The sequence below is a fragment of the Borostomias antarcticus genome (genome assembly GCF_949987555.1).
Source record: "Borostomias antarcticus genome assembly, contig: scaffold_41, whole genome shotgun sequence".
Taxonomy (NCBI): Eukaryota; Metazoa; Chordata; class Actinopteri; order Stomiiformes; family Stomiidae; genus Borostomias; species Borostomias antarcticus.
Genome location: NW_028175687.1, coordinates 607,471 through 627,706, shown reverse-complemented (window position 1 = coordinate 627,706; position 20,236 = coordinate 607,471).

The window sequence follows — 20,236 nt, the reverse complement described above, 5'->3', positions numbered from 1 at the left end:
ATTTGCTGTACGAGCTTCCGTTTCCGAGATATTTGACAAAAACCGTACAGATTTGAAAAATGATGTGTCAAATGTCCTTGAAATCGGACAAAAAACGTACAGATATGAAAAATTATGTGGTTCAATCGGCTACATTTTGAATCGAAAGTCGTAGAGCCTCGCAGATGGGCTCATTCGATTCCTCATCAAATTCTACAGTTAGCATTCCCCGAAGGTAAATTTGCTGTACGAGCTTCCGTTTCCGAGATATTTGACAAAAACCGTACAGATTTGAAAAATGATGTGTCAAATGTCCTTGAAATAGGACAAAAAACGTACAGATATGAAAAATTATGTGGTTCAATCGGCTACATTTTGAATCGAAAGTCGTAGAGCCTCGCAGATGGGCTCATTCTACTCGTCATCAAATTCTACAGTTAGCATTCCCCAAAGGTAAATTTGCTGTACGAGCTTCCGTTTCCGAGATATTTGACAAAAACCGTACAGATTTGAAAAATGATGTGTCAAATGTCCTTGAAATCGGACAAAAAACGTACAGATATGAAAAATTATGTGGTTCAATCGGCTACATTTTGAATCGAAAGTCGTAGAGCCTCGCAGATGGGCTCATTCTACTCCTCATCAAATTCTACAGTTAGCATTCCCCAAAGGTAAATTTGCTGTACGAGCTTCCGTTTCCGAGATATTTGACAAAAACCGTACAGATTTGAAAAATGATGTGTCAAATGTCCTTGAAATCGGACAAAAACCGTACAGATATGAAAAATTATGTGGTTCAATCGGCTACATTTTGAATCGAAAGTCGTAGAGCCTCGCAGATGGGCTCATTCTACTCCTCATCAAATTCTACAGTTAGCATTCCCCAAAGGTAAATTTGCTGTACGAGCTTCCGTTTCCGAGATATTTGACAAAAAACGTACAGATATGAAAAATTATGTGGTTCAAACGGCTATAACTTTTGAATTGAAAGTCGTAGAGCCTCGCAGATGGGCTCATTCTACTCCTCATCAAATTCTACAGTTAGCATTCCCCAAAGGTAAATTTGCTGTACGAGCTTCTGTTTCCGAGATATTTGACAAAAACCGTACAGATTTGAAAAATGATGTGTCAAATGTCCTTGAAATCGGACAAAAACCGTACAGATATGAAAAATTATGTGGTTCAATCGGCTACATTTTGAATCGAAAGTCGTAGAGCCTCGCAGATGGGCTCATTCTACTCCTCATCAAATTCTACAGTTAGCATTCCCCAAAGGTAAATTTGCTGTACGAGCTTCCGTTTCCGAGATATTTGACAAAAACCGTACAGATTTGAAAAATGATGTGTCAAATGTCCTTGAAATCGGACAAAAACCGTACAGATATGAAAAATTATGTGGTTCAATCGGCTACATTTTGAATCGAAAGTCGTAGAGCCTCGCAGATGGGCTCATTCTACTCCTCATCAAATTCTACAGTTAGCATTCCCCAAAGGTAAATTTGCTGTACGAGCTTCCGTTTCCGAGATATTTGACAAAAACCGTACAGATTTGAAAAATGATGTGTCAAATGTCCTTGAAATCGGACAAAAAACGTACAGATATGAAAAATTATGTGGTTCAATCGGCTACATTTTGAATCGAAAGTCGTAGAGCCTCGCAGATGGGCTCATTCGATTCCTCATCAAATTCTACAGTTAGCATTCCCCGAAGGTAAATTTGCTGTACGAGCTTCCGTTTCCGAGATATTTGACAAAAACCGTACAGATTTGAAAAATGATGTGTCAAATGTCCTTGAAATCGGACAAAAAACGTACAGATATGAAAAATTATGTGGTTCAATCGGCTACATTTTGAATCGAAAGTCGTAGAGCCTCGCAGATGGGCTCATTCGATTCCTCATCAAATTCTACAGTTAGCATTCCCCGAAGGTAAATTTGCTGTACGAGCTTCCGTTTCCGAGATATTTGACAAAAACCGTACAGATTTGAAAAATGATGTGTCAAATGTCCTTGAAATAGGACAAAAAACGTACAGATATGAAAAATTATGTGGTTCAATCGGCTACATTTTGAATCGAAAGTCGTAGAGCCTCGCAGATGGGCTCATTCTACTCGTCATCAAATTCTACAGTTAGCATTCCCCAAAGGTAAATTTGCTGTACGAGCTTCCGTTTCCGAGATATTTGACAAAAACCGTACAGATTTGAAAAATGATGTGTCAAATGTCCTTGAAATCGGACAAAAAACGTACAGATATGAAAAATTATGTGGTTCAATCGGCTACATTTTGAATCGAAAGTCGTAGAGCCTCGCAGATGGGCTCATTCTACTCCTCATCAAATTCTACAGTTAGCATTCCCCAAAGGTAAATTTGCTGTACGAGCTTCCGTTTCCGAGATATTTGACAAAAACCGTACAGATTTGAAAAATGATGTGTCAAATGTCCTTGAAATCGGACAAAAAACGTACAGATATGAAAAATAATGTGGTTCAATCGGCTACATTTTGAATCGAAAGTCGTAGAGCCTCGCAGATGGGCTCATTCGATTCCTCATCAAATTCTACAGTTAGCATTCCCCGAAGGTAAATTTGCTGTACGAGCTTCCGTTTCCGAGATATTTGACAAAAACCGTACAGATTTGAAAAATGATGTGTCAAATGTCCTTGAAATCGGACAAAAAACGTACAGATATGAAAAATTATGTGGTTCAATCGGCTACATTTTGAATCGAAAGTCGTAGAGCCTCGCAGATGGGCTCATTCGATTCCTCATCAAATTCTACAGTTAGCATTCCCCGAAGGTAAATTTGCTGTACGAGCTTCCGTTTCCGAGATATTTGACAAAAACCGTACAGATTTGAAAAATGATGTGTCAAATGTCCTTGAAATCGGACAAAAAACGTACAGATATGAAAAATTATGTGGTTCAATCGGCTACATTTTGAATCGAAAGTCGTAGAGCCTCGCAGATGGGCTCATTCTACTCCTCATCAAATTCTACAGTTAGCATTCCCCAAAGGTAAATTTGCTGTACGAGCTTCCGTTTCCGAGATATTTGACAAAAACCGTACAGATTTGAAAAATGATGTGTCAAATGTCCTTGAAATCGGACAAAAACCGTACAGATATGAAAAATTATGTGGTTCAATCGGCTACATTTTGAATCGAAAGTCGTAGAGCCTCGCAGATGGGCTCATTCTACTCCTCATCAAATTCTACAGTTAGCATTCCCCAAAGGTAAATTTGCTGTACGAGCTTCCGTTTCCGAGATATTTGACAAAAAACGTACAGATATGAAAAATTATGTGGTTCAAACGGCTATAACTTTTGAATTGAAAGTCGTAGAGCCTCGCAGATGGGCTCATTCTACTCCTCATCAAATTCTACAGTTAGCATTCCCCAAAGGTAAATTTGCTGTACGAGCTTCTGTTTCCGAGATATTTGACAAAAACCGTACAGATTTGAAAAATGATGTGTCAAATGTCCTTGAAATCGGACAAAAACCGTACAGATATGAAAAATTATGTGGTTCAATCGGCTACATTTTGAATCGAAAGTCGTAGAGCCTCGCAGATGGGCTCATTCTACTCCTCATCAAATTCTACAGTTAGCATTCCCCAAAGGTAAATTTGCTGTACGAGCTTCCGTTTCCGAGATATTTGACAAAAACCGTACAGATTTGAAAAATGATGTGTCAAATGTCCTTGAAATCGGACAAAAACCGTACAGATATGAAAAATTATGTGGTTCAATCGGCTACATTTTGAATCGAAAGTCGTAGAGCCTCGCAGATGGGCTCATTCTACTCCTCATCAAATTCTACAGTTAGCATTCCCCAAAGGTAAATTTGCTGTACGAGCTTCCGTTTCCGAGATATTTGACAAAAACCGTACAGATTTGAAAAATGATGTGTCAAATGTCCTTGAAATCGGACAAAAAACGTACAGATATGAAAAATTATGTGGTTCAATCGGCTACATTTTGAATCGAAAGTCGTAGAGCCTCGCAGATGGGCTCATTCGATTCCTCATCAAATTCTACAGTTAGCATTCCCCGAAGGTAAATTTGCTGTACGAGCTTCCGTTTCCGAGATATTTGACAAAAACCGTACAGATTTGAAAAATGATGTGTCAAATGTCCTTGAAATCGGACAAAAAACGTACAGATATGAAAAATTATGTGGTTCAATCGGCTACATTTTGAATCGAAAGTCGTAGAGCCTCGCAGATGGGCTCATTCGATTCCTCATCAAATTCTACAGTTAGCATTCCCCGAAGGTAAATTTGCTGTACGAGCTTCCGTTTCCGAGATATTTGACAAAAACCGTACAGATTTGAAAAATGATGTGTCAAATGTCCTTGAAATAGGACAAAAAACGTACAGATATGAAAAATTATGTGGTTCAATCGGCTACATTTTGAATCGAAAGTCGTAGAGCCTCGCAGATGGGCTCATTCTACTCGTCATCAAATTCTACAGTTAGCATTCCCCAAAGGTAAATTTGCTGTACGAGCTTCCGTTTCCGAGATATTTGACAAAAACCGTACAGATTTGAAAAATGATGTGTCAAATGTCCTTGAAATCGGACAAAAAACGTACAGATATGAAAAATTATGTGGTTCAATCGGCTACATTTTGAATCGAAAGTCGTAGAGCCTCGCAGATGGGCTCATTCTACTCCTCATCAAATTCTACAGTTAGCATTCCCCAAAGGTAAATTTGCTGTACGAGCTTCCGTTTCCGAGATATTTGACAAAAACCGTACAGATTTGAAAAATGATGTGTCAAATGTCCTTGAAATCGGACAAAAAACGTACAGATATGAAAAATAATGTGGTTCAATCGGCTACATTTTGAATCGAAAGTCGTAGAGCCTCGCAGATGGGCTCATTCGATTCCTCATCAAATTCTACAGTTAGCATTCCCCGAAGGTAAATTTGCTGTACGAGCTTCCGTTTCCGAGATATTTGACAAAAACCGTACAGATTTGAAAAATGATGTGTCAAATGTCCTTGAAATCGGACAAAAAACGTACAGATATGAAAAATTATGTGGTTCAATCGGCTACATTTTGAATCGAAAGTCGTAGAGCCTCGCAGATGGGCTCATTCGATTCCTCATCAAATTCTACAGTTAGCATTCCCCGAAGGTAAATTTGCTGTACGAGCTTCCGTTTCCGAGATATTTGACAAAAACCGTACAGATTTGAAAAATGATGTGTCAAATGTCCTTGAAATCGGACAAAAAACGTACAGATATGAAAAATTATGTGGTTCAATCGGCTACATTTTGAATCGAAAGTCGTAGAGCCTCGCAGATGGGCTCATTCTACTCCTCATCAAATTCTACAGTTAGCATTCCCCATAGGTAAATTTGCTGTACGAGCTTCCGTTTCCGAGATATTTGACAAAAACCGTACAGATTTGAAAAATGATGTGTCAAATGTCCTTGAAATCGGACAAAAACCGTACAGATATGAAAAATTATGTGGTTCAATCGGCTACATTTTGAATCGAAAGTCGTAGAGCCTCGCAGATGGGCTCATTCTACTCCTCATCAAATTCTACAGTTAGCATTCCCCAAAGGTAAATTTGCTGTACGAGCTTCCGTTTCCGAGATATTTGACAAAAAACGTACAGATATGAAAAATTATGTGGTTCAAACGGCTATAACTTTTGAATTGAAAGTCGTAGAGCCTCGCAGATGGGCTCATTCTACTCCTCATCAAATTCTACAGTTAGCATTCCCCAAAGGTAAATTTGCTGTACGAGCTTCTGTTTCCGAGATATTTGACAAAAACCGTACAGATTTGAAAAATGATGTGTCAAATGTCCTTGAAATCGGACAAAAACCGTACAGATATGAAAAATTATGTGGTTCAATCGGCTACATTTTGAATCGAAAGTCGTAGAGCCTCGCAGATGGGCTCATTCTACTCCTCATCAAATTCTACAGTTAGCATTCCCCAAAGGTAAATTTGCTGTACGAGCTTCCGTTTCCGAGATATTTGACAAAAACCGTACAGATTTGAAAAATGATGTGTCAAATGTCCTTGAAATCGGACAAAAACCGTACAGATATGAAAAATTATGTGGTTCAATCGGCTACATTTTGAATCGAAAGTCGTAGAGCCTCGCAGATGGGCTCATTCTACTCCTCATCAAATTCTACAGTTAGCATTCCCCAAAGGTAAATTTGCTGTACGAGCTTCCGTTTCCGAGATATTTGACAAAAACCGTACAGATTTGAAAAATGATGTGTCAAATGTCCTTGAAATCGGACAAAAAACGTACAGATATGAAAAATTATGTGGTTCAATCGGCTACATTTTGAATCGAAAGTCGTAGAGCCTCGCAGATGGGCTCATTCGATTCCTCATCAAATTCTACAGTTAGCATTCCCCGAAGGTAAATTTGCTGTACGAGCTTCCGTTTCCGAGATATTTGACAAAAACCGTACAGATTTGAAAAATGATGTGTCAAATGTCCTTGAAATCGGACAAAAAACGTACAGATATGAAAAATGATGTGGTTCAATCGGCTACATTTTGAATCGAAAGTCGTAGAGCCTCGCAGATGGGCTCATTCGATTCCTCATCAAATTCTACAGTTAGCATTCCCCAAAGGTAAATTTGCTGTACGAGCTTCCGTTTCCGAGATATTTGACAAAAACCGTACAGATTTGAAAAATGATGTGTCAAATGTCCTTGAAATCGGACAAAAAACGTACAGATATGAAAAATTATGTGGTTCAATCGGCTACATTTTGAATCGAAAGTCGTAGAGCCTCGCAGATGGGCTCATTCTACTCGTCATCAAATTCTACAGTTAGCATTCCCCAAAGGTAAATTTGCTGTACGAGCTTCCGTTTCCGAGATATTTGACAAAAACCGTACAGATTTGAAAAATGATGTGTCAAATGTCCTTGAAATCGGACAAAAAACGTACAGATATGAAAAATTATGTGGTTCAATCGGCTACATTTTGAATCGAAAGTCGTAGAGCCTCGCAGATGGGCTCATTCTACTCCTCATCAAATTCTACAGTTAGCATTCCCCAAAGGTAAATTTGCTGTACGAGCTTCCGTTTCCGAGATATTTGACAAAAACCGTACAGATTTGAAAAATGATGTGTCAAATGTCCTTGAAATCGGACAAAAAACGTACAGATATGAAAAATTATGTGGTTCAATCGGCTACATTTTGAATCGAAAGTCGTAGAGCCTCGCAGATGGGCTCATTCGATTCCTCATCAAATTCTACAGTTAGCATTCCCCAAAGGTAAATTTGCTGTACGAGCTTCCGTTTCCGAGATATTTGACAAAAACCGTACAGATTTGAAAAATGATGTGTCAAATGTCCTTGAAATCGGACAAAAAACGTACAGATATGAAAAATTATGTGGTTCAATCGGCTACATTTTGAATCGAAAGTCGTAGAGCCTCGCAGATGGGCTCATTCTACTCGTCATCAAATTCTACAGTTAGCATTCCCCAAAGGTAAATTTGCTGTACGAGCTTCCGTTTCCGAGATATTTGACAAAAACCGTACAGATTTGAAAAATGATGTGTCAAATGTCCTTGAAATCGGACAAAAAACGTACAGATATGAAAAATTATGTGGTTCAATCGGCTACATTTTGAATCGAAAGTCGTAGAGCCTCGCAGATGGGCTCATTCTACTCCTCATCAAATTCTACAGTTAGCATTCCCCAAAGGTAAATTTGCTGTACGAGCTTCCGTTTCCGAGATATTTGACAAAAACCGTACAGATTTGAAAAATGATGTGTCAAATGTCCTTGAAATCGGACAAAAAACGTACAGATATGAAAAATTATGTGGTTCAATCGGCTACATTTTGAATCGAAAGTCGTAGAGCCTCGCAGATGGGCTCATTCGATTCCTCATCAAATTCTACAGTTAGCATTCACCGAAGGTAAATTTGCTGTACGAGCTTCCGTTTCCGAGATATTTGACAAAAACCGTACAGATTTGAAAAATGATGTGTCAAATGTCCTTGAAATCGGACAAAAACCGTACAGATATGAAAAATTATGTGGTTCAATCGGCTACATTTTGAATCGAAAGTCGTAGAGCCTCGCAGATGGGCTCATTCGATTCCTCATCAAATTCTACAGTTAGCATTCCCCGAAGGTAAATTTGCTGTACGAGCTTCCGTTTCCGAGATATTTGACAAAAACCGTACAGATATGAAAAATTATGTGGTTCAAACGGCTATAACTTTTGAATCGAAAGTCGTAGAGCCTCGCAGATGGGCTCATTCTACTCCTCATCAAATTCTACAGTTAGCATTCCCCTGTGCAGGTAAATTTGCTGTACGAGCTTCCGTTTCCGAGATATTTGACAAAAACCGTACAGATTTGAAAAATGATGTGTCAAATGTCCTTGAAATCGGACAAAAACCGTACAGATATGAAAAATTATGTGGTTCAATCGGCTACATTTTGAATCGAAAGTCGTAGAGCCTCACAGATGGGCTCATTCTACTCCTCATCAAATTCTACAGTTAGCATTCCCCAAAGGTAAATTTGCTGTACGAGCTTCCGTTTCCGAGATATTTGACAAAAACCGTACAGATTTGAAAAATGATGTGTCAAATGTCCTTGAAATCGGACAAAAAACGTACAGATATGAAAAATTATGTGGTTCAATCGGCTACATTTTGAATCGAAAGTCGTAGAGCCTCGCAGATGGGCTCATTCGATTCCTCATCAAATTCTACTGTTAGCATTCCCCGAAGGTAAATTTGCTGTACGAGCTTCCGTTTCCGAGATATTTGACAAAAACCGTACAGATTTGAAAAATGATGTGTCAAATGTCCTTGAAATCGGACAAAAACCGTACAGATATGAAAAATTATGTGGTTCAATCGGCTACATTTTGAATCGAAAGTCGTAGAGCCTCGCAGATGGGCTCATTCGATTCCTCATCAAATTCTACAGTTAGCATTCCCCGAAGGTAAATTTGCTGTACGAGCTTCCGTTTCCGAGATATTTGACAAAAACCGTACAGATATGAAAAATTATGTGGTTCAAACGGCTATAACTTTTGAATCGAAAGTCGTAGAGCCTCGCAGATGGGCTCATTCTACTCCTCATCAAATTCTACAGTTAGCATTCCCCTGTGCAGGTAAATTTGCTGTACGAGCTTCCGTTTCCGAGATATTTGACAAAAACCATACAGATTTGAAAAATGATGTGTCAAATGTCCTTGAAATCGGACAAAAACCGTACAGATATGAAAAATTATGTGGTTCAATCGGCTACATTTTGAATCGAAAGTCGTAGAGCCTCGCAGATGGGCTCATTCGATTCCTCATCAAATTCTACAGTTAGCATTCCCCGAAGGTAAATTTGCTGTACGAGCTTCCGTTTCCGAGATATTTGACAAAAACCGTACAGATTTGAAAAATGATGTGTCAAATGTCCTTGAAATCGGACAAAAAACGTACAGATATGAAAAATTATGTGGTTCAATCGGCTACATTTTGAATCGAAAGTCGTAGAGCCTCGCAGATGGGCTCATTCTACTCCTCATCAAATTCTACAGTTAGCATTCCCCAAAGGTAAATTTGCTGTACGAGCTTCCGTTTCCGAGATATTTGACAAAAACCGTACAGATTTGAAAAATGATGTGTCAAATGTCCTTGAAATCGGACAAAAAACGTACAGATATGAAAAATTATGTGGTTCAATCGGCTACATTTTGAATCGAAAGTCGTAGAGCCTCGCAGATGGGCTCATTCTACTCCTCATCAAATTCTACAGTTAGCATTCCCCAAAGGTAAATTTGCTGTACGAGCTTCCGTTTCCGAGATATTTGACAAAAACCGTACAGATTTGAAAAATGATGTGTCAAATGTCCTTGAAATCGGACAAAAAACGTACAGATATGAAAAATTATGTGGTTCAATCGGCTACATTTGAATCGAAAGTCGTAGAGCCTCGCAGATGGGCTCATTCGATTCCTCATCAAATTCTACAGTTAGCATTCCCCGAAGGTAAATTTGCTGTACGAGCTTCCGTTTCCGAGATATTTGACAAAAACCATACAGATTTGAAAAATGATGTGTCAAATGTCCTTGAAATCGGACAAAAACCGTACAGATATGAAAAATTATGTGGTTCAATCGGCTACATTTTGAATCGAAAGTCGTAGAGCCTCGCAGATGGGCTCATTCGATTCCTCATCAAATTCTACAGTTAGCATTCCCCGAAGGTAAATTTGCTGTACGAGCTTCCGTTTCCGAGATATTTGACAAAAACCGTACAGATATGAAAAATTATGTGGTTCAAACGGCTATAACTTTGGAATCGAAAGTCGTAGAGCCTCGCAGATGGGCTCATTCTACTCCTCATCAAATTCTACAGTTAGCATTCCCCTGTGCAGGTAAATTTGCTGTACGAGCTTCCGTTTCCGAGATATTTGACAAAAACCGTACAGATTTGAAAAATGATGTGTCAAATGTCCTTGAAATCGGACAAAAACCGTACAGATATGAAAAATTATGTGGTTCAATCGGCTACATTTTGAATCGAAAGTCGCAGAGCCTCACAGATGGGCTCATTCTACTCCTCATCAAATTCTACAGTTAGCATTCCCCAAAGGTAAATTTGCTGTACGAGCTTCCGTTTCCGAGATATTTGACAAAAACCGTACAGATTTGAAAAATGATGTGTCAAATGTCCTTGAAATCGGACAAAAAACGTACAGATATGAAAAATTATGTGGTTCAATCGGCTACATTTTGAATCGAAAGTCGTAGAGCCTCGCAGATGGGCTCATTCGATTCCTCATCAAATTCTACTGTTAGCATTCCCCGAAGGTAAATTTGCTGTACGAGCTTCCGTTTCCGAGATATTTGACAAAAACCGTACAGATTTGAAAAATGATGTGTCAAATGTCCTTGAAATCGGACAAAAACCGTACAGATATGAAAAATTATGTGGTTCAATCGGCTACATTTTGAATCGAAAGTCGTAGAGCCTCGCAGATGGGCTCATTCGATTCCTCATCAAATTCTACAGTTAGCATTCCCCGAAGGTAAATTTGCTGTACGAGCTTCCGTTTCCGAGATATTTGACAAAAACCGTACAGATATGAAAAATTATGTGGTTCAAACGGCTATAACTTTTGAATCGAAAGTCGTAGAGCCTCGCAGATGGGCTCATTCTACTCCTCATCAAATTCTACAGTTAGCATTCCCCTGTGCAGGTAAATTTGCTGTACGAGCTTCCGTTTCCGAGATATTTGACAAAAACCGTACAGATTTGAAAAATGATGTGTCAAATGTCCTTGAAATCGGACAAAAAACGTACAGATATGAAAAATTATGTGGTTCAATCGGCTACATTTGAATCGAAAGTCGTAGAGCCTCGCAGATGGGCTCATTCGATTCCTCATCAAATTCTACAGTTAGCATTCCCCGAAGGTAAATTTGCTGTACGAGCTTCCGTTTCCGAGATATTTGACAAAAACCGTACAGATTTGAAAAATGATGTGTCAAATGTCCTTGAAATCGGACAAAAACCGTACAGATATGAAAAATTATGTGGTTTAATCGGCTACATTTTGAATCGAAAGTCGTAGAGCCTCGCAGATGGGCTCATTCGATTCCTCATCAAATTCTACAGTTAGCATTCCCCGAAGGTAAATTTGCTGTACGAGCTTCCGTTTCCGAGATATTTGACAAAAACCGTACAGATATGAAAAATTATGTGGTTCAAACGGCTATAACTTTTGAATCGAAAGTCGTAGAGCCTCGCAGATGGGCTCATTCTACTCCTCATCAAATTCTACAGTTAGCATTCCCCTGTGCAGGTAAATTTGCTGTACGAGCTTCCGTTTCCGAGATATTTGACAAAAACCGTACAGATTTGAAAAATGATGTGTCAAATGTCCTTGAAATCGGACAAAAAACGTACAGATATGAAAAATTATGTGGTTCAATCGGCTACATTTGAATCGAAAGTCGTAGAGCCTCGCAGATGGGCTCATTCGATTCCTCATCAAATTCTACAGTTAGCATTCCCCGAAGGTAAATTTGCTGTACGAGCTTCCGTTTCCGAGATATTTGACAAAAACCGTACAGATTTGAAAAATGATGTGTCAAATGTCCTTGAAATCGGACAAAAAACGTACAGATATGAAAAATTATGTGGTTCAATCGGCTACATTTTGAATCGAAAGTCGTAGAGCCTCGCAGATGGGCTCATTCGATTCCTCATCAAATTCTACAGTTAGCATTCCCCGAAGGTAAATTTGCTGTACGAGCTTCCGTTTCCGAGATATTTGACAAAAACCGTACAGATTTGAAAAATGATGTGTCAAATGTCCTTGAAATCGGACAAAAAACGTACAGATATGAAAAATTATGTGGTTCAATCGGCTACATTTTGAATCGAAAGTCGTAGAGCCTCGCAGATGGGCTTATTCTACTCGTCATCAAATTCTACAGTTAGCATTCCCCAAAGGTAAATTTGCTGTACGAGCTTCCGTTTCCGAGATATTTGACAAAAACCGTACAGATTTGAAAAATGATGTGTCAAATGTCCTTGAAATCGGACAAAAAACGTACAGATATGAAAAATTATGTGGTTCAATCGGCTACATTTTGAATCGAAAGTCGTAGAGCCTCGCAGATGGGCTCATTCGATTCCTCATCAAATTCTACAGTTAGCATTCCCCGAAGGTAAATTTGCTGTACGAGCTTCCGTTTCCGAGATATTTGACAAAAACCGTACAGATTTGAAAAATGATGTGTCAAATGTCCTTGAAATCGGACAAAAAACGTACAGATATGAAAAATTATGTGGTTCAATCGGCTACATTTTGAATCGAAAGTCGTAGAGCCTCGCAGATGGGCTCATTCGATTCCTCATCAAATTCTACAGTTAGCATTCCCCGAAGGTAAATTTGCTGTACGAGCTTCCGTTTCCGAGATATTTGACAAAAACCGTACAGATTTGAAAAATGATGTGTCAAATGTCCTTGAAATCGGACAAAAAACGTACAGATATGAAAAATGATGTGGTTCAATCGGCTACATTTTGAATCGAAAGTCGTAGAGCCTCGCAGATGGGCTCATTCGATTCCTCATCAAATTCTACAGTTAGCATTCCCCTGTGCAGGTAAATTTGCTGTACGAGCTTCCGTTTCCGAGATATTTGACAAAAACCGTACAGATTTGAAAAATGATGTGTCAAATGTCCTTGAAATCGGACAAAAACCGTACAGATATGAAAAATTATGTGGTTCAATCGGCTACATTTTGAATCGAAAGTCGCAGAGCCTCACAGATGGGCTCATTCTACTCCTCATCAAATTCTACAGTTAGCATTCCCCAAAGGTAAATTTGCTGTACGAGCTTCCGTTTCCGAGATATTTGACAAAAACCGTACAGATTTGAAAAATGATGTGTCAAATGTCCTTGAAATCGGACAAAAAACGTACAGATATGAAAAATTATGTGGTTCAATCGGCTACATTTTGAATCGAAAGTCGTAGAGCCTCGCAGATGGGCTCATTCGATTCCTCATCAAATTCTACTGTTAGCATTCCCCGAAGGTAAATTTGCTGTACGAGCTTCCGTTTCCGAGATATTTGACAAAAACCGTACAGATTTGAAAAATGATGTGTCAAATGTCCTTGAAATCGGACAAAAACCGTACAGATATGAAAAATTATGTGGTTCAATCGGCTACATTTTGAATCGAAAGTCGTAGAGCCTCGCAGATGGGCTCATTCGATTCCTCATCAAATTCTACAGTTAGCATTCCCCGAAGGTAAATTTGCTGTACGAGCTTCCGTTTCCGAGATATTTGACAAAAACCGTACAGATTTGAAAAATGATGTGTCAAATGTCCTTGAAATCGGACAAAAAACGTACAGATATGAAAAATTATGTGGTTCAATCGGCTACATTTTGAATCGAAAGTCGTAGAGCCTCGCAGATGGGCTCATTCGATTCCTCATCAAATTCTACAGTTAGCATTCCCCGAAGGTAAATTTGCTGTACGAGCTTCCGTTTCCGAGATATTTGACAAAAACCGTACAGATTTGAAAAATGATGTGTCAAATGTCCTTGAAATCGGACAAAAAACGTACAGATATGAAAAATTATGTGGTTCAATCGGCTACATTTTGAATCGAAAGTCGTAGAGCCTCGCAGATGGGCTCATTCGATTCCTCATCAAATTCTACAGTTAGCATTCCCCGAAGGTAAATTTGCTGTACGAGCTTCCGTTTCCGAGATATTTGACAAAAACCGTACAGATTTGAAAAATGATGTGTCAAATGTCCTTGAAATCGGACAAAAAACGTACAGATATGAAAAATTATGTGGTTCAATCGGCTACATTTTGAATCGAAAGTCGTAGAGCCTCGCAGATGGGCTCATTCGATTCCTCATCAAATTCTACAGTTAGCATTCCCCGAAGGTAAATTTGCTGTACGAGCTTCCGTTTCCGAGATATTTGACAAAAACCGTACAGATTTGAAAAATGATGTGTCAAATGTCCTTGAAATCGGACAAAAAACGTACAGATATGAAAAATGATGTGGTTCAATCGGCTACATTTTGAATCGAAAGTCGTAGAGCCTCGCAGATGGGCTCATTCTACTCCTCATCAAATTCTACAGTTAGCATTCCCCAAAGGTAAATTTGCTGTACGAGCTTCCGTTTCCGAGATATTTGACAAAAAACGTACAGATATGAAAAATTATGTGGTTCAAACGGCTATAACTTTTGAATTGAAAGTCGTAGAGCCTCGCAGATGGGCTCATTCTACTCCTCATCAAATTCTACAGTTAGCATTCCCCAAAGGTAAATTTGCTGTACGAGCTTCTGTTTCCGAGATATTTGACAAAAACCGTACAGATTTGAAAAATGATGTGTCAAATGTCCTTGAAATCGGACAAAAACCGTACAGATATGAAAAATTATGTGGTTCAATCGGCTACATTTTGAATCGAAAGTCGTAGAGCCTCGCAGATGGGCTCATTCGATTCCTCATCAAATTCTACAGTTAGCATTCCCCGAAGGTAAATTTGCTGTACGAGCTTCCGTTTCCGAGATATTTGACAAAAACCGTACAGATATGAAAAATTATGTGGTTCAAACGGCTATAACTTTTGAATCGAAAGTCGTAGAGCCTCGCAGATGGGCTCATTCGATTCCTCATCAAATTCTACAGTTAGCATTCCCCGAAGGTAAATTTGCTGTACGAGCTTCCGTTTCCGAGATATTTGACAAAAACCGTACAGATTTGAAAAATGATGTGTCAAATGTCCTTGAAATCGGACAAAAAACGTACAGATATGAAAAATTATGTGGTTCAATCGGCTACATTTTGAATCGAAAGTCGTAGAGCCTCGCAGATGGGCTCATTCGATTCCTCATCAAATTCTACTGTTAGCATTCCCCGAAGGTAAATTTGCTGTACGAGCTTCCGTTTCCGAGATATTTGACAAAAACCGTACAGATTTGAAAAATGATGTGTCAAATGTCCTTGAAATCGGACAAAAACCGTACAGATATGAAAAATTATGTGGTTCAATCGGCTACATTTTGAATCGAAAGTCGTAGAGCCTCGCAGATGGGCTCATTCGATTCCTCATCAAATTCTACAGTTAGCATTCCCCGAAGGTAAATTTGCTGTACGAGCTTCCGTTTCCGAGATATTTGACAAAAACCGTACAGATATGAAAAATTATGTGGTTCAAACGGCTATAACTTTTGAATCGAAAGTCGTAGAGCCTCGCAGATGGGCTCATTCTACTCCTCATCAAATTCTACAGTTAGCATTCCCCTGTGCAGGTAAATTTGCTGTACGAGCTTCCGTTTCCGAGATATTTGACAAAAACCGTACAGATTTGAAAAATGATGTGTCAAATGTCCTTGAAATCGGACAAAAACCGTACAGATATGAAAAATTATGTGGTTCAATCGGCTACATTTTGAATCGAAAGTCGTAGAGCCTCGCAGATGGGCTCATTCGATTCCTCATCAAATTCTACAGTTAGCATTCCCCGAAGGTAAATTTGCTGTACGAGCTTCCGTTTCCGAGATATTTGACAAAAACCGTACAGATTTGAAAAATGATGTGTCAAATGTCCTTGAAATCGGACAAAAAACGTACAGATATGAAAAATTATGTGGTTCAATCGGCTACATTTTGAATCGAAAGTCGTAGAGCCTCGCAGATGGGCTCATTCTACTCCTCATCAAATTCTACAGTTAGCATTCCCCTGTGCAGGTAAATTTGCTGTACGAGCTTCCGTTTCCGAGATATTTGACAAAAACCGTACAGATTTGAAAAATGATGTGTCAAATGTCCTTGAAATCGGACAAAAAACGTACAGATATGAAAAATTATGTGGTTCAATCGGCTACATTTTGAATCGAAAGTCGTAGAGCCTCGCAGATGGGCTCATTCTACTCCTCATCAAATTCTACAGTTAGCATTCCCCAAAGGTAAATTTGCTGTACGAGCTTCCGTTTCCGAGATATTTGACAAAAACCGTACAGATTTGAAAAATGATGTGTCAAATGTCCTTGAAATCGGACAAAAAACGTACAGATATGAAAAATTATGTGGTTCAATCGGCTACATTTGAATCGAAAGTCGTAGAGCCTCGCAGATGGGCTCATTCGATTCCTCATCAAATTCTACAGTTAGCATTCCCCGAAGGTAAATTTGCTGTACGAGCTTCCGTTTCCGAGATATTTGACAAAAACCGTACAGATTTGAAAAATGATGTGTCAAATGTCCTTGAAATCGGACAAAAAACGTACAGATATGAAAAATTATGTTGTTCAATCGGCTACATTTTGAATCGAAAGTCGTAGAGCCTCGCAGATGGGCTCATTCGATTCCTCATCAAATTCTACAGTTAGCATTCCCCGAAGGTAAATTTGCTGTACGAGCTTCCGTTTCCGAGATATTTGACAAAAACCGTACAGATTTGAAAAATGATGTGTCAAATGTCCTTGAAATCGGACAAAAAACGTACAGATATGAAAAATTATGTGGTTCAATCGGCTACATTTTGAATCGAAAGTCGTAGAGCCTCGCAGATGGGCTTATTCTACTCGTCATCAAATTCTACAGTTAGCATTCCCCAAAGGTAAATTTGCTGTACGAGCTTCCGTTTCCGAGATATTTGACAAAAACCGTACAGATTTGAAAAATGATGTGTCAAATGTCCTTGAAATCGGACAAAAAACGTACAGATATGAAAAATTATGTGGTTCAATCGGCTACATTTTGAATCGAAAGTCGTAGAGCCTCGCAGATGGGCTCATTCGATTCCTCATCAAATTCTACAGTTAGCTTTCCCCGAAGGTAAATTTGCTGTACGAGCTTCCGTTTCCGAGATATTTGACAAAAACCGTACAGATATGAAAAATTATGTGGTTCAAACGGCTATAACTTTTGAATCGAAAGTCGTAGAGCCTCGCAGATGGGCTCATTCTACTCCTCATCAAATTCTACAGTTAGTATTCCCCTGTGCAGGTAAATTTGCTGTACGAGCTTCCGTTTCCGAGATATTTGACAAAAACCGTACAGATATGAAAAATTATGTGGTTCAAACGGCTATAACTTTTGAATCGAAAGTCGTAGAGCCTCGCAGATGGGCTCATTCTACTCCTCATCAAATTCTACAGTTAGCATTCCCCTGTGCAGGTAAATTTGCTGTACGAGCTTCCGTTTCCGAGATATTTGACAAAAACCGTACAGATTTGAAAAATGATGTGTCAAATGTCCTTGAAATCGGACAAAAACCGTACAGATATGAAAAATTATGTGGTTCAATCGGCTACATTTTGAATCGAAAGTCGTAGAGCCTCGCAGATGGGCTCATTCGATTCCTCATCAAATTCTACAGTTAGCATTCCCCGAAGGTAAATTTGCTGTACGAGCTTCCGTTTCCGAGATATTTGACAAAAACCGTACAGATTTGAAAAATGATGTGTCAAATGTCCTTGAAATCGGACAAAAAACGTACAGATATGAAAAATTATGTGGTTCAATCGGCTACATTTTGAATCGAAAGTCGTAGAGCCTCGCAGATGGGCTCATTCTACTCCTCATCAAATTCTACAGTTAGCATTCCCCAAAGGTAAATTTGCTGTACGAGCTTCCGTTTCCGAGATATTTGACAAAAACCGTACAGATTTGAAAAATGATGTGTCAAATGTCCTTGAAATCGGACAAAAAACGTACAGATATGAAAAATTATGTGGTTCAATCGGCTACATTTTGAATCGAAAGTCGTAGAGCCTCGCAGATGGGCTCATTCTACTCCTCATCAAATTCTACAGTTAGCATTCCCCAAAGGTAAATTTGCTGTACGAGCTTCCGTTTCCGAGATATTTGACAAAAACCGTACAGATTTGAAAAATGATGTGTCAAATGTCCTTGAAATCGGACAAAAAACGTACAGATATGAAAAATTATGTGGTTCAATCGGCTACATTTTGAATCGAAAGTCGTAGAGCCTCGCAGATGGGCTCATTCTACTCCTCATCAAATTCTACAGTTAGCATTCCCCAAAGGTAAATTTGCTGTACGAGCTTCCGTTTCCGAGATATTTGACAAAAACCGTACAGATTTGAAAAATGATGTGTCAAATGTCCTTGAAATCGGACAAAAAACGTACAGATATGAAAAATTATGTGGTTCAATCGGCTACATTTGAATCGAAAGTCGTAGAGCCTCGCAGATGGGCTCATTCGATTCCTCATCAAATTCTACAGTTAGCATTCCCCGAAGGTAAATTTGCTGTACGAGCTTCCGTTTCCGAGATATTTGACAAAAACCGTACAGATTTGAAAAATGATGTGTCAAATGTCCTTGAAATCGGACAAAAAACGTACAGATATGAAAAATTATGTGGTTCAATCGGCTACATTTTGAATCGAAAGTCGTAGAGCCTCGCAGATGGGCTCATTCGATTCCTCATCAAATTCTACAGTTAGCATTCCCCGAAGGTAAATTTGCTGTACGAGCTTCCGTTTCCGAGATATTTGACAAAAACCGTACAGATTTGAAAAATGATGTGTCAAATGTCCTTGAAATCGGACAAAAAACGTACAGATATGAAAAATTATGTGGTTCAATCGGCTACATTTTGAATCGAAAGTCGTAGAGCCTCGCAGATGGGCTTATTCTACTCGTCATCAAATTCTACAGTTAGCATTCCCCGAAGGTAAATTTGCTGTACGAGCTTCCGTTTCCGAGATATTTGACAAAAACCGTACAGATTTGAAAAATGATGTGTCAAATGTCCTTGAAATCGGACAAAAAACGTACAGATATGAAAAATTATGTGGTTCAATCGGCTACATTTTGAATCGAAAGTCGTAGAGCCTCGCAGATGGGCTCATTCGATTCCTCATCAAATTCTACAGTTAGCATTCCCCGAAGGTAAATTTGCTGTACGAGCTTCCGTTTCCGAGATATTTGACAAAAACCGTACAGATTTGAAAAATGATGTGTCAAATGTCCTTGAAATCGGACAAAAAACGTACAGATATGAAAAATTATGTGGTTCAATCGGCTACATTTTGAATCGAAAGTCGTAGAGCCTCGCAGATGGGCTCATTCGATTCCTCATCAAATTCTACAGTTAGCATTCCCCGAAGGTAAATTTGCTGTACGAGCTTCCGTTTCCGAGATATTTGACAAAAACCGTACAGATTTGAAAAATGATGTGTCAAATGTCCTTGAAATCGGACAAAAAACGTACAGATATGAAAAATTATGTGGTTCAATCGGCTACATTTTGAATCGAAAGTCGTAGAGCCTCGCAGATGGGCTCATTCGATTCCTCATCAAATTCTACAGTTAGCATTCCCCGAAGGTAAATTTGCTGTACGAGCTTCCGTTTCCGAGATATTTGACAAAAACCGTACAGATTTGAAAAATGATGTGTCAAATGTCCTTGAAATCGGACAAAAAACGTACAGATATGAAAAATTATGTGGTTCAATCGGCTACATTTTGAATCGAAAGTCGTAGAGCCTCGCAGATGGGCTCATTCTACTCCTCATCAAATTCTACAGTTAGCATTCCCCAAAGGTAAATTTGCTGTACGAGCTTCCGTTTCCGAGATATTTGACAAAAAACGTACAGATATGAAAAATTATGTGGTTCAAACGGCTATAACTTTTGAATTGAAAGTCGTAGAGCCTCGCAGATGGGCTCATTCTACTCCTCATCAAATTCTACAGTTA